The following is a 15,645-nucleotide window of genomic DNA, read 5'->3' on the forward strand; positions in this document are numbered from 1 at the left end:
GCTCATCTTCCCTGATCTAGCTCATCTTACCTGATCTAGCTCATCTTACCTGATCTAGCTCATCTTAATCCATCTAGCTCATCTTACCTGATCTAGCTCATCTTACCTGATCTAGCTCATCTTAATCCATCTAGCTCATCTAATGTGATCTAGCTCATCTTAATCGATCTAGCCTGTCTTAACTGATCTAGCTCATTTTACCTGATCTAGTTTGTCTTACCTGACCTAGCTCATCTTACCTGATCTAGCTCATCTTACTTTATCTAATAGCCACAAAACTGTCAGAATGAAATCAACAGACTCACTGCTTCACCTGTTGACCTTATTATAAAGGTAGAAACAGATAGCCTGTCCAGAGGAATGATGTTTCTTAGTTCATCTTCTTTACATAAGTTATGTCACACTGTGGCCACCAGTGGACCACTGCTTTATCGCTTTTCTAAAGTTAGATGTGTAAATACAATGCAGAATTAATTAATTGCCCTATCAAAACCTGTAGTCCATCTATTGACATTTCCACGTTTTTCTTCCTGGGCTCACATTATTATAATCCCTAATCTTTGTGATTAGGCATAAATAAGTTTTGAGCTGTAGGCAAGGAATTAAAAAAAAAAAGTAAAATTGGAAGGGCTTCAAGTCCAGTAATTGAGAGGTAGAGATGGGAGGATTAGGAGTTCAAGGGTATCCTCTGGTACATGGGGAGCTTGGTTTTGAGGCCAGCTTGTGCTGACATTTCTTCCTCCAAGAGGCTGGCTGCAAATGCTAAGAAAACAGAAGTAAGATTAGACCACATGTGGGTCACCCTGTTACACCTGTTGTCTACTCCAAAGAAGAGATAACTGAAGACTAGGATCAATGTGTTGAACTGATACGTGAGCAAGAAATAAACTGTTCTTGAGTTCACATCCTTAAAATGTGGCTGGTGGGCTTATTTCTGCAACTTCGTGCTGTATCTCACTTAGGAGTATCAATGTCTTTGTCGAGTCAGAATGCATAAGCATCCAATGTTGGTTATTCTAATTGAAACTCACCACTGGAGTAAGATAAACCAGGAGAGTTGTATTTTTACATAGACAGGTGTAGGAGGAGCTAAGGTGGGAGGAGTAAGGAGAGGAAGAGGAGTAAGGAGGAGAGGAGGAGAAGGAAGAGTAGGAGCTAAGAGAGAAACAAGAGAGAGGGGAAGATGGAGGCGGATGTTCATGTGTCTGTAGCAGTCAAAGGTAGTTGGTATATCTAGGTTGGGTATTGGGTTACACTTTTGATTGTATGGGCATCTTGTTACTGATCATTACCAAATATATAAGCTTTTGGATAATTTAAGCATTAGAGTCTCATTTTCCTACTGGACCCGCATGGGTAGCGGGATGGTCTGGGCAAAGCCCAGCCTTACAGAGACAGTGTGGAAGACTGGCAAAGCCATCTCCAATGCTGTCTTGTGGGTGGCAGGGCTGGTATTTCTGGCTGGCTGTTTCTAGCTGTTGCGTGCACGTGGCCTATGGCTGAGAAACATGGCAATTGATCTAGGCAGTGCCTCCGCAGCTTAGATACTTGGCATGACCAGTGGCCGTTTTTAAATAATTGCTTCAACAGACAGGTCTCAATGTGTAATTCTAAGTGAGGAGGCAATTATCTATTCAAATATATTTTCGAGTAAAAACCCAAATGTTTTACAGTCTCAATTCTATGTAAGAAATAAAGAAGTGTCAGTGTTAGCTTACAAAAACTAGATTTAAAACTTTTAAATATTTGGACCATATTTCTCTTAGGAAACTGTCAATAATTCCTCCTCCTCCTTCTTCTCCTCCTCCTCCTTCTCATCATCATCATCACTTTAAACAAGTTCTATCTGCCCTGGGTCAATCTGGACTTTTGGCGTTAAGCTATCCTATTGCCCAAGCCTCCTAAGCATCTGGGATAAAAGCAAGAACCCCATACTATATCAATGAAAGTAAAAATATAGAAAACAAAAAAAGCAAGGACTCCCACGCCCATCCCCACCTCATTTGTATTAGAAGTTAATTACATTTTCAAGGAATGAAGGATGTAATGAGTTTATAGTGTTGGGTTTTAAAAAGTGAATTTATTTATTTAATTTATTTTATGTGCATTGGTATTTTGCCTACATTTATGTATGTGAGAAAGTGTCAGGTCCCTTGAAACAGGAGTTATAGACAATCATGAGCTGCCATGTGGATGCTGGAAATTGAACGCAAGTTCTCTGGAAGAACAGCCAGAGCTCTTAACCTCTGAGCCATTTTCTCCAACCCATATTGCTGATTTTGTAATTGCACATACAACTGAAAAGGTAAGTAAGCTAATTTTGATATCTGTAAGATTTCATAAAATGTTCAGCATCTTTTCTTTATAACCTATACCCATTTCTTACGTGGCCTAGTTTTTGGTGGTATAAATAAGTGTTCTGATTAGCAAGTTAAATTGGTTTCTACTATGACAATGAACAATGACTGTGTATGTATATATACTTAGTTCAAATACAGAATGATTTTTCTCACAGTAAATATATACACATTATATACACAAGTAGGTGTATGGTGCAAGTACTTCCCTGGGCAGATATATTTCTCTGTGCTCATTTATATTTGCAAAGAAATATACATCCCTTTTTTTCATTCATATATTTAAAAGTGCTAATGAAATAGGCTTGTAATGCAATATGGTTACCAATTTTACTATTTCCTTAACGAACTATTCTCTTGTCAATTTGTAGAGTTGAAATGTAAAATTCAAGTATTTTATGCTGTCTTCAAATACATAGATGTTAAAACAATAATTGGCAATTATTAATGTTTTCTTGAGTTTGTTAAAAGACGAAGATACCTATGTTCTTTTCTCCACCAAATTGTAGATACAGAGAGTCAGATGAATAAGAACTGTGTCTCATTGGCTGTAATCATCAGCATAAGTACTTTGTATATTTTGTTTATTGCTAAATTCAATGTAAAAATTAAATAAGCAGCAGTAAACACCACTGAAAGCCAGATATATCTCTACAGCCATGTCAATGATGGAGCATTGAGCTGTTTAGTGTCCTTCTCATAATACTTGCTTGATGTTGTAATTTTTAAATCTCAGTTTTTCTACTTCTTGGGAAGTTTATCCTATAGTTATAAAAAACCTCATTATATGCATATTGTACTTATTCTTTATGATGCTATTCCTTGTATAAATATTTTGCCTATTTTTGTACTGCACTATTTTTGTTTTATTTAACAAACTTTTAAAAATATATCATTATTATTGTGTATGTATGCATGAAATGAATGGTACATACATATGTGTAGTTACTATTCAGAGAAAAACTCATGTGGTTTTCAAAAATTGAAATCTCAAGTTATCATATTTGCATGCCAAGTGTCTTCATAGGCTGAGCCATCTTGTTGGGCTATTTTTTATTGCTGTTTATAAGTTCTGTTTTCAAAAATAGTAATTAAAAAAATTATACTTCATTTTAATTGAGGCATATGCTATATAATTCATCAGTTTTAAGTAAATGATAGGATTAGCTTTGAGACAAACGTGTACAATTATACTCATGATTACCTTATAATGAAATTAAAAAATAATTCCAGCATTCAAAATTGTCATATTAAACATTTTGTGATACATCTTTGCCCCATCACAATCCTGTATAATTATTCATGTATAATTTTCTGAGTGAAATATATTTTCATTTTTTTTTTATCCAAGGAGCATGATTTCTGGTTTCCCTCGTAAACATATATTTCATTTAGTAAGAAGGTTGTGGCAAAATATATTCTAATGTAGAATTATTACCAAGACTATATGATGGATCAAATTCTACATTCTTTTCAACAAGTAATATTTTTAATTCCCATATACACTGATATCTCATTGCAATTTAACTTGTATTCTGGAAGAAGTTAGTGATACTTAGTATCTTTTTATGCATTTATCAACCATTTATCTACCTGTGAAATATCTGTTCATGCCTTTTCAGAAAGGCACAGCTAATAAAACTGTCTATATGTGTTATATATTTAAATAAATAAGTGAATAAATAAATAAACAAATAAACAAATAATTTTATACCACTTGGAATGATAATGCTCTCCCTGAAAGCCATAGAGGTGCTAAAAATTCCCCAGTGCCAGACATGATAAACCTCAGTTTGAGTTATCTGTAATGCCTGAAGACAGTTTGCAGTTCATATATGTAATATATGACCTAAATATATAAATATATTATACATGTGACCTAAAAGCCTCATTCCTGAGGACTAGCTTTTATATACCACAATATGACATGCACGTTGCTAAGGTAGAAAAGCAATCAATGGTTCTACCAAGCTTTGGCACCTATAAAATGTAATAATGATCAGCATGGAGAATTTTCAAAGGCACTATAGTGGCACTTACATATTGGGGAACCAACATTGTCTAATTTTATATAAGGCCCACTTAGCAGGAGGAAATTCATTCCAAGTCCTGAAAATGTAGCTGACCATCTGCAATTAGTAAGGACGTGGATTTAAGGGAAAAACCCATTACTGTTCCTTACTTAAACACATATAATCCTTAACTACATTTTTAATACTTATCCCTATACCTACAGATAGGAGTAGCTTTTCCTTCTCATTGAAGAAGCTTTTTGCAGTAGGTTTCATGCAGAGACCATTTCAGAAAGCCCCAATAATACCTATTATAGAATCTCAACACCCAAGGTTCAGAGAACATTACAGAAGAAGGGATAGAAAGATTAGAGCTAGAGGTCCAAGAAGACTTTCATGAAATCATGCCTTCTAGCAGTGATTGGAAAGCTAGCCTCATGAAATCTCAGCACTACCACTGCATAATTAAGACCTGACCAATAACAGCCATTGTTGAGAAGCTAACATAGATAAGGAAATTGCAAAGGACTCACCCCTAAATGAAGACCCACAAGCAATTAATAATAGTTGATATGAAGGTTCCTCTTTTGCAGAGACTAAACTCCTTAATGGGCTTTCCAACAGTAAATAATTAGCCCTAAAAACATACATATAGTATCAACAGTAAATGGACTCAACATGCTGCATTTATTATGGTTTTTTTTTGTAGTTGGTTCCATACAGATACCATCTCAGGAAGCCACAATTGATCAAAATGTCAATGACTAACTGAGGTACTCAGCCTCAACTGGATTTTATACACACACACAAAGAGAGAGCGAGAGAGCGAGAGAGCGAGAGAGAGAGAGAGCGAGAGAGAGAGAGAGAGAGAGAGAGAGAGAGAGAGAGATAATAATTAACAATTATATAAGATAATTGTAATTAATAATTATGTAATTAATATTATAATTAAAAATAATACAGTAACAACAGCTATTATCATTAAAGAAAGGAAAGCTATAAAATCAAGCAGTCGGGGAGCACAGAATATTGCTAAAGTTTAAATTGCATATCAAATCCTACACATTTACAGTGAGAGGCTTCAACACCCCACTTTCACCAACTGACTGGACATCCAGACAACAACTAAACAGAGAAATAATGAAACTAACCGATGTTATGAATTAAATGGACATAAATGGAGGAGTAGAAGCCAGGAAATAATCAAAACTGGGGTTGTAATCAAGCAACTAGAAACAACAACAACAACAACAACAACAACAAAAACAATGCAAATCAGAGAAACCAAGACCTGGTTGTTTGAGAAAATCAACAAGGTAGACAAACCCTTAGCCAAACTAAATAAATGGCAAAGATATCTACAGAACATTTCACCCTAATACAAAAGAATATATCTTCTTTTCAGCACCCCATGGAACTTTGTCCAAAATTGATCAGATACTCAGTCACAAAGCAAGCCTCAACAGATTGAAATAACACCCTGTATCTTATCAGACCACTATAAATTAAAGCTGGACTTCACCAACAACAGAAACACCAGAAGGCAAACATACTTATGGAAATTAAACAACTCTCTATTCAATGATCTCTGCTTCAGGGAAGAAATAAATTAAAGACTTTCTAGAATTCAATGAAGACGAAAGCACAACATACCCAAATTTATGGATAGTAGTGCTAAGAGAAAAGTTCATAACACTAATTGGCTCCATAAAGGAATTAGAAAGTTCACATACCCGTAACTTAAAAGTACATCTGAGAGCTCTAGGGGGAAAAAAGGAAGCAATCATACCCAAGAAGAGTAGAAGGCAGGAAATAATCAAAATCGGGGTTGTAATTAAGCAACTAGAAACAACAGCAACAAAAACAATGCAAAGAATCAAAGAAACCAAGACCTGGTTGTTTGAGAAAATCAACAAGGTGGACAAACCTTTACCCAAACTAAATAAATGGCAAAGAGACAGTACCTAAATAGACAGAATCAGAAATGAAAAGGGAGACATAACAATAGACAATGAGAAAATTCAAAAAATAATTAGGTCTTACTTGAAAAGCCTGAACTTCACAACACTGGAAAATCTTAACAAAACTGATGATTATTCTAGAGATACCACTTGCAAAAGTTAAATCAAAACCAGGTAAACTATTTAATCAGCTGTATAACCCCTAAGGAAATAGAAGCAGTCATTAAAAGTCTCCCAACCATAAAAAGCCCAGGGCAAGATGGTTTTAGTGCTGAATTCTACTAGACTTTCAAAGGAGAGCTAATGCTAAACTCCTCAAACTATTCCACAAACTAGAAACGGAAAGAACACTACCAAACTCATTGTGTGAGGTCACAGTCACCTTGATAGTTAAACTTCATAAAGACTCAACAAAAGAGAGAGAGAAAGAGAGAGAGAGAGAGAGAGAGAGAGAGAGAGAGAGAGAGAGAGAGAATTTCAGACCAGTTTATTTAATGAACATTGATTTAAAAATATTTAATTAAAATACTCACAAACTTACTCCAGGAACACCATGATCAAGTAGGATTCATCCAAAGGATTCAAGGATGGTTCAGTATACAAAAATCCATCAATATAATCCACCATATAAATAAACTGAAAGATAAAACATCACATGATCATTTCATTAGGCGCTGGAAAAGCCTTTGACAAAAACTGAACATGCCTTCATGTTAAAAGTCTTAAAGAGATCAGGTATACAAGTCATATACATATACATATACATATACATATACATATACATATACATATACATATACATATACATATACATAACAAAAGCAATATAAAGCAAAACAATAGCCAGCATCAAACTAAATGGGAAAAACCATAAAAAGCAATTCCAATAGATAAGTGGATAAGACAAGGCTGCTCTCTCTCTCCATACTTATTCAATATAATTCTTGAAGTTCTAGTAGAACAGTAAGACAACTAAAGGAGATCAAGGAGACATAAATTTAAAAGGATGAAGTTAAAATATTGGCATTTGCAGATATGATATGATAGTATATATAACTGACTCAAAAAAAATTCTACAAAGGAACTCCTTCAGCAAAACAGCTGGATAAAAAATTAACTCAGAAAACTCAGTAGCCCTCCCTTTATACAAGAAAGAAATTAGTGAAGCAATACCCTTTACAATAGCCATAAATATTATAAAATATCTTGGAATAACTCCGAACAAGCAAGTGAAAGATCTGTATGACAAGATCTTCAAGTCCCTGAAGAAAGAAATTGAAGAGGATATCAGAAGACGCAAATCCATTCATTGCTCATGGACTGATAGGTTTAATATAGTGAACATGGCCATCATACCAAAGCAATCTCCAGATTCAATGCAATTCCCATCAAATTCCAACACAACACTTTACAGACCTTGAAAGAGCAATTCTCAACTGCACATGAAAAAAAAAAGCTATGTTAGTTAAAACAATCCTGAAAAATAAAAGAACTTCTGGGAGTATTACCATCCCTGACCTCAAGCTGTACTATAGAGTAATAATAAATAATAAAATAATAATAAATAATGATAAAGTAATAATAAAAAGTGCATATTATTGCTATAGGGACAGGCAGGTTGATCAATGGAATCAAATCAAAGACCCTAAAATATACACACACACACCTACAGGCAGTTGATTTTTACTAAAGAAGGCAAAATCATACAATGGGAATAAAAAGCATATTCAACAAATAGGGCCAGTCTAAATGGATGACATCATGCAGAAGAGTGCAAATGATCCATATCTATCACCCTGCACAAAACTCAAGTCCAAGTGGATTGAAGATCTCAACATAAAACCAGATGCACTAAATCTAATAGAACAGAAAGTGGGTAATAGCCTTTAACTCATTAGTATAGGAGACAAGTTCTTGAACAGAACACTACTGGCTTGGCCTCTAAGATCAACAATTGATAAATGAGATCTCATAAAACTGCAAAGCTTCTGTAAGGCAAAGGACACTGTCCATAGGACAAAACGACAGCCTACAGATTGAAAAAGAATCTTCACCAACTCTATGTCGGACAGAGGACTAATATCCAAAATGTATAAAGAACTCAAGAAATTAGACACAACCAAGCCAAATAACACAATTAAAATGGGATACGGAGCTAAACAGAGAATTCTGAACCAAGGAATCTTGGAAGGCTGAGAAACACTTAAAGAATGTTCAACATCCTTAGTCATCAGGGAATTGCAAAGCAAAATCATCCTGCGATTCCATTGGACACCCATCAGAATGGTTAAGATCAAAAACTCAAGTGACAGCACATGCTGGCAAGGATGTGGAAAAGAGGGAACATTTCTTCGTTGCTGGTGGGAGTTAAACGTATACAATGACTTTGGAAATCAGTTTGACAGTTTCTCAGAATAGTTTTAGCTTAAGACCCAACTATATTGCTCCTGGGCATATACCAAAAGATGCCCCACTATACACCACAGGGACACTTGCTCAACTATGTTCATGGTAGCTTTATCCGTCATTGCCAGAAACTGAAGCAACCTAGATATCCCTCAACTGAAGAATTGATAAAGAAACGGTAGCAAATTTCGCAATGGATTATTATTCAGCTATTAAAAACAAAGACATCGGGCAGTGGTGGCGTATGCCTTTAATCCCAGCACTTGGGAGGCAGAGGCAGGTGGATTTCTGAGTTCGAGGCCAGCCTGGTCTACAGAGTGAGTTCCAGGACATCCAAGGCTATACAGAGAAACTCTCTCTCGAAAAAAACAAAAAACAAAAACAAACAAAAACAAAAACAAAAACAAAGACATGATGAATTTTGCAGACAAATCCATGAAACTCGAGAATACCATCCTGTGGGAGGTAAACAAAAACCAGAAAGACACATACGGTATGTACTCATGTATAAGTGGACATTAGCTATAAAGTATAGGACAACCTTGCTACAATCTACAGAACCAAAGAAACTGGGTAATAAAGAGGTCTCAAAGGGAAGATGTCCAAATCTTACTCAGGAGGTGAAACTAAATAGTCATCAGAGGGAACTGGGTAGGAGAGGAGAGGAGGGAAACAGAGATAAAGATCAGGTGTTAGGAGAGGCAGGTATAGAGAGACCTGGGAATGAGAATGGAAATCACAAAGGGGAGGAGTCGGGTGGAGGGGGAGGAATCTCTTGTGACTAGATCGACGACTGGGATGGGAGAAGATATAGGGAGCCTATGGGGGAACTCCCATCTAAGATTCCTACCATAGGGGATACAGAGACCGAAATGGCCTCCTCCTGTAGCCAGGCAGGACTTCCAGAGTAGAAAATCAGACACCAATCCACCCACAAAACCTGCAACTCCAAATTTGTCTTGCCTACAAGATGTGCAGCGGTAAAGATGAAGCAGAGCCTGGGGGAGAAGCCAACCCATCACTGTCCCAACTTGAGATCCAGCTCATGGGAGAGAGCCAACTCCTGGCACTATTAATGGTACTCTGCTATGCTTGCAGACTGGAACCTAGAATAACTGTCTCCTAACAGCAGAGGAAGGCAGATGCAAAGACCCACAGACAAACATTAGTCAGAACCCGGGAGTCTTGTGGAAGAGTGGAGGATAGAAGTAAACAAGCTGGAGGGGTCAAGGACACCACAAGAAGATCCACAAAGTCAACTAACCTGAGACAGTGGGGGCTCACACAGCCCGAGCCACCAACCAGTAAGCATGCAGGAACTGGATCTAGATACCGTATATATTTGTAGCAAATGTGCAGCTTAGTAGTGTTCATGTTGGTGAACAAGTGGAGTGGGGGCTGTCTCTATATCTGTTTCCTGCCATTGGATCCTTATCCCCCCTACTTGAACCTCAGTGGGAGACGATGCGCATAGATCTCTTAGGTCTGGACGCCCTAGGGTGGGTGAGGTGGTGTTTTGGTGGGGGGGCGGTCTTCCTGTCTCTACGGAGAACAGGTGGTGTAACAGGGGGAGGGATTTGTGAGGGAGAGGCTAGGAAGAGAGACGAGAAGGAGGCTGTGGTAAGGATGTAAGTGAATAAAAAATTAAAATTATTAAAAAATAATGGATTCATATAAAAAAAGAATATCGACACAACTCTTTAGGCTTGTTAAGAATTTTACAATGTATAAATACTGCTATTCATAGATGCTATTTTATATTCAGAACCTAGCTCTATGGTACATGCAGGGTAGATTTTATTTTCATTTTGTGGGAAAGAAACCAAGATTCGTGCAATTAGAATAGACTAAGTTATTGAAAGGGAAAAGACGCATTATTATTGATACCATGAGATTCTATGCACTTCATAAGTACCCAAAGGGAGTATATAAAGCTTCTAAAAGTCTTAGCAATGCCACTTCCTGTTATTCATGGGGAAAAAAAGAGTAATGCTTATAGGATAGCCTGGCATGTCACCTGCTCCAGAGAAATGACAACAGATAAGCACGGAACTCTGAAGTGTTGGTATATCCACCATTACGCATTTATTGCCTCAATATATGGATCTACGAGCAGCGGGAAGAAAGCCGAGTACTTTTCTTTGAAAGAAAGTACTTTTCTAAACCTTGGCAAAACAGCAGAGAGCTCCCAGAACATTTTCCACAGAACACTTAGTGACTGTAATGCATGACTGGAGTTCCACCGTGGTGTCCCCCGTTCCCCTCCATCACACTATGGAGATAACTCTGGAGTTCCACTGGCGTCCCTCTCCCTCACACTACGGAGATAGCTCATTCTTCTGTCATCTGTTGTCTTTGGCTCATCAGAATTTGTTCTCATGCTTCATTTGTTCCTTCGCCTTTTATTTTGGCTAAGTCTACTGGTTTCATTTCTTCAGATAAACTTCATTTCATAAGTCCACCTGGTAGAATAAGTATTTAGACGATAAACCACTAGTAAAAATCTGCTGTTCTTTATGTTTTCCATTCACTGTATTTCTGTAATCTTTTTAAAGTCTGGTGTTTAATGTCACAAAGTTAGAATAAAATGCAAACATGAGATTTTTCACTTTATGCCAACTTTATCTTTCAAAAAAATTAAAATTATGTGACATATAATTATAATTGACCAATTATGTAACAATATGATTAAAAACACTACCATAACAATAACCATCATCATCATCATACAAAATGAAGGCCATAAAATTGAGCAGTTGGGGAACACAGGAGTGTTAGAGATTGGAGAGGAAGAGGAGAGCTTATGTAAATATAGCACAAATATATGAAAATTTTAAAATTAATTTAATAAAAAAATGACTCTTTTACAAGAGTTCTTCAACTGCTAAAATCTCAGGTTTTAACTTAATTCTATTTTTATATATTATTTTGACTGCCTGATCTATAAACATAAAATACATAAATGCCGCTATGTATTAACATTGAAGCAGGTTAAAATGCTTTCAATTATTGCATTTGCAAAAACATCTATTACCTTTGATATTATATGGAAAATTTGAATTTGAAGTGGTCCATTGAATTTTCTTGTTGGATCTCTGATCTTCTACTTAGATGCTGGGCTTATGTTTAATTATGAATGGACAGCTGTTCAGAAAAGCATAATTGACCAAAAGAGGTAGACCTCACTGTAATAGATTAAGAGTACAATCCAGCAAGGTCCATCTATCAGGTACTTCTTGATTTCTTTGAGCTCTTTCCATCACCACTGGTGTGAGGCAGAGTCCTTTTTGAGCGTGGGTCTCACGGCTTATAATCAAAGCAGGTAACAGACTTTCTTTGTGACTACTTTTATAAATACACCAGGAAAACATGAGAACCCTATTTTCAGTATGGTTGGCTTTGAGCAAAGGAGCTCTGATTCCATGGTGCATCCTGGGGAAGAGGAATCAATGTTTCTGTTGCTAATCTTGGGGAAGAATGAAAGCAAGAAGCCAGACGGGCAGAAGAGGAGAAATCCTTGGGCCCTGAGGATCCTTGCGATGTCTTCCCTGGTGAGGATGGTTTGATGAGTCCCATCAGGGCTTTTAAAATGTGAAGAGCATTCATGTAGAATTTCAACAAGCAGTTTATGTCTTAGATCTTTCTCTGCATAACTTTTTGGGGAGTTATTGTAATCAGCTGTAATTCATGAGCAAGGTGATCTTTGTAAATTTATCTGGCAGACGATTTTACATTTTAAAGAGGTGTTTATTTCACCAATATATTTAGTTTAGAATATAATCTTGACAACTAAGCTTTAAAATATGTTTTCCTTCAAATGCATAATTTATAGGCTTATGTTTTGAAGGCACAATTAGGACAGAAAGAAATGCTTTCAGGAGCCTTTCAAGTTGGTGAATTTTGTTTCCACTGAGTTTCTAAATGAATTGCTCAGCAACTGAAGTTACTCTTTATATAAATCCTGTGAAACAAAAGTTATTAAATTCAGATCTAAATTTCAGACAGTGATGTATAAGGCAACAGAGAAGCCGTGGCGACACAGAGCAAATAATCACTTAACCATAGGTTTGTTCATGATTCAAGTTAAAAACTAAACTTTGTCAACATTACTTTACTTTTGGATGCCATTTTAAAAGCTCCATTTTTTTTTATTCCAAAATAAAAACAGTTGATCCAGACAGTGGTTCTCAACCACCCTAACAGTGAGACCCTTTAACACAGTTTCTCATGTTATGGTGACCCTAACCGTAGTTAATTTTATTGCTACGTCATAATTATAATTTTGCTACTATTATACATTGTAATGTATAGATCTGACATGCAGGATATCTGATAGACAACCTCTGTGTAAAGATAGCATGAACCCCCAACAGAGTGGAGACCCAGCAGCTGAGAACCCCTGATCTAGCACTATGAATGACAGCAATTTAGTATATGTGAATAAATATCTTAATTTTCTTCTTATGCCTAAACGTGCTGAATGAAAACAGCATCAAAGGAGTAAACTGAGCGTTTGGGCTTTGGTAATGACTCATTCACTGGAGTAGACTTCACACATATACATACACACATGTACCACACACACACACAGACACACACAGACACACATCACATACACTACATACACTACATACACACCCAGCACACACCACACACACTGCATACACAAAGACACACACTGCATGTACCACACATATACACACGTATCACATACCACACACACACACACACACACAGACACAGACACACACACAGACACACACACACACACACACACACACACACACACACACATATGTATTCTCTTACAAAACTTCTAGTGATACCTGTGAGGAATAGTTTGTATAAAGAAAATATGATGGACTGGACTGGAACTTTTCAAACACAGTAAGGGTACACTCTATTCCAACACAGTCTCGATCATTGGAGAGTCGAGGGCAAGTATGGAACTTTTATGGACACAGTGCAAGTGTCTGCCACCTCTTAGAGAAACATGCCTCTCTAGTTAATAATTCATTCTCCAAGGACCTTGGGATTTCAGATAAATTTAAATAAATCAGCCTTGATTTTTCAGACAGAATTAGAGAACGTCTGATTTATGAGCCACTCAAAACTTGTACCTGGAATAGTGTCATGATGAAGTCGGAGACAATTTTAGATAAATGTCAGTGAAGATTATGGCGAGAACTCACGCTCAATTGGGTCTTGTCTGTGCAGTGCACTCTTTTGTAGCAGTGTTTTATTAGCATATCAGGCAGTAGTTGTATTTTCTAGAACCTTTCAACATTTATTACTTTCACAAAGCAAAAATATAGAAAAAGTGGAAATGTTCTGTAAGCTGAATTAAGGCCTAAATTTAAGTTTAAAAGAGAAAATAAAACTTTTTTTTTCTATTTTGTACACTAGTAATCTTATACACAGCATAAAAACCTTCTTTTCCCCTCTATTAGATTCTGGCTCACACTATAATATCAGCGAATGGGCATGATTTGCTTAAAAATTAGAGCTGTGCCAAACATTAGAAAATAAAGAAAAATGTAAAAATAGAAATAGAAACCAAACATGGCCATAAGAATTCTATTTAAAAATACCATCTTAAAGGGCTGGAGAGGTGGTTTAGAGGTTCAGAGCACTTGTTTTAGATAAGCATAATTTACTTCCCAGCACCCATGTTAGGCAGCAAATAACTGACTGTTCCCTCAATTCCAGAGGCTCTGACACCCTCTTCTAGCCTTTGTAGCTACTTGCCTCCTGCATATATGTGGCACACACACACACACACACACACACACACACACAGAGAGAGAGAGAGAGAGAGAGAGAGAGAGAGAGAGAGAGAGAGAGAGAAAGAGAGAGAGAGAGAAAGAGAGAGAGAGACTAAATAAATATTTTTGCTAAATTTTATCAACTTGGAAGATATTAATATGATCTTAATGAATTAATTGCTTTACAAAACTAAGCTAGAGTTAGCTTTTTGCATTTTCACTCTATATTATTTTATTTCATCTTTAAAATTTTGTGTATAGTAAATATGTAAATATGTCTGTGTGTGTGCGTGTGTGTGTGTGCGTGCATGTGTGTGTGTGCGCGTGAGTATCTGCATGTGGGTGTGTAGGCAAAGAGACCTATGTCAGATATCTTCTCCTATTGTCCAAATTTTACTTTTGGAATGGAGCCCCGAGCACAGTGATTGGCTAGACCAGGTGGCCAGTCAACTTGCGGCATCCTCCTGTTTTGTGTCCCTCGTGATAGGGTTACAGTTTTCTGTTACCATCCCTGAGGTTCTTCCGGAAATTCAAACTTAGGTCCCCGTGCTTTAAACACTTGGCATCTACCCAGCCTTATTTTTTGGCTTCTTTGTATATCATTGGAAAATCCAGAATAAGCTACAGACTTGTAGTTCAGTAGTTCAATTTATTAGTATATTTTAATTTAAACCATAAATTTTTGCTGCATTCCAGATAAGAAATACAAACCAATATTAATACCGTACTATATGATCTGACTAGTGATGAACAGAAAAATTATGATATATATATATATATATATATATATATATGAAGGCTTTTAAGAAAAAGTAACATTTTAATACATATCTACCAATTAAGGTTGCCTCTTCAGTTAAGCAACATAAGGAGATAGAAATAGTGACTAATCTAATACATACAGATTTACTCATAAAAGGGATTTGCATGTCAGCAGTATATTATAGAAATGAAATGATTAGGTACTAAATGATTTAGGGAAAGAGAAGACAATCAGCTCATGATTTGTTAGCACACTCATTGGATGTGTGCATATGTTTGCTTTACTACTTCATACGAATGCAGTAAATGAAAGAAATGTTTTAACTTCCTTTAAGTATGGAAATATATTTTCCTTTTAGAGTTTTCTACATTATTTTATCTT

Source organism: Grammomys surdaster, unplaced genomic scaffold, assembly GCF_004785775.1.
Source record: "Grammomys surdaster isolate TR1022 unplaced genomic scaffold, NIH_TR_1.0 126028, whole genome shotgun sequence".
Lineage (NCBI taxonomy): Eukaryota > Metazoa > Chordata > Mammalia > Rodentia > Muridae > Grammomys > Grammomys surdaster.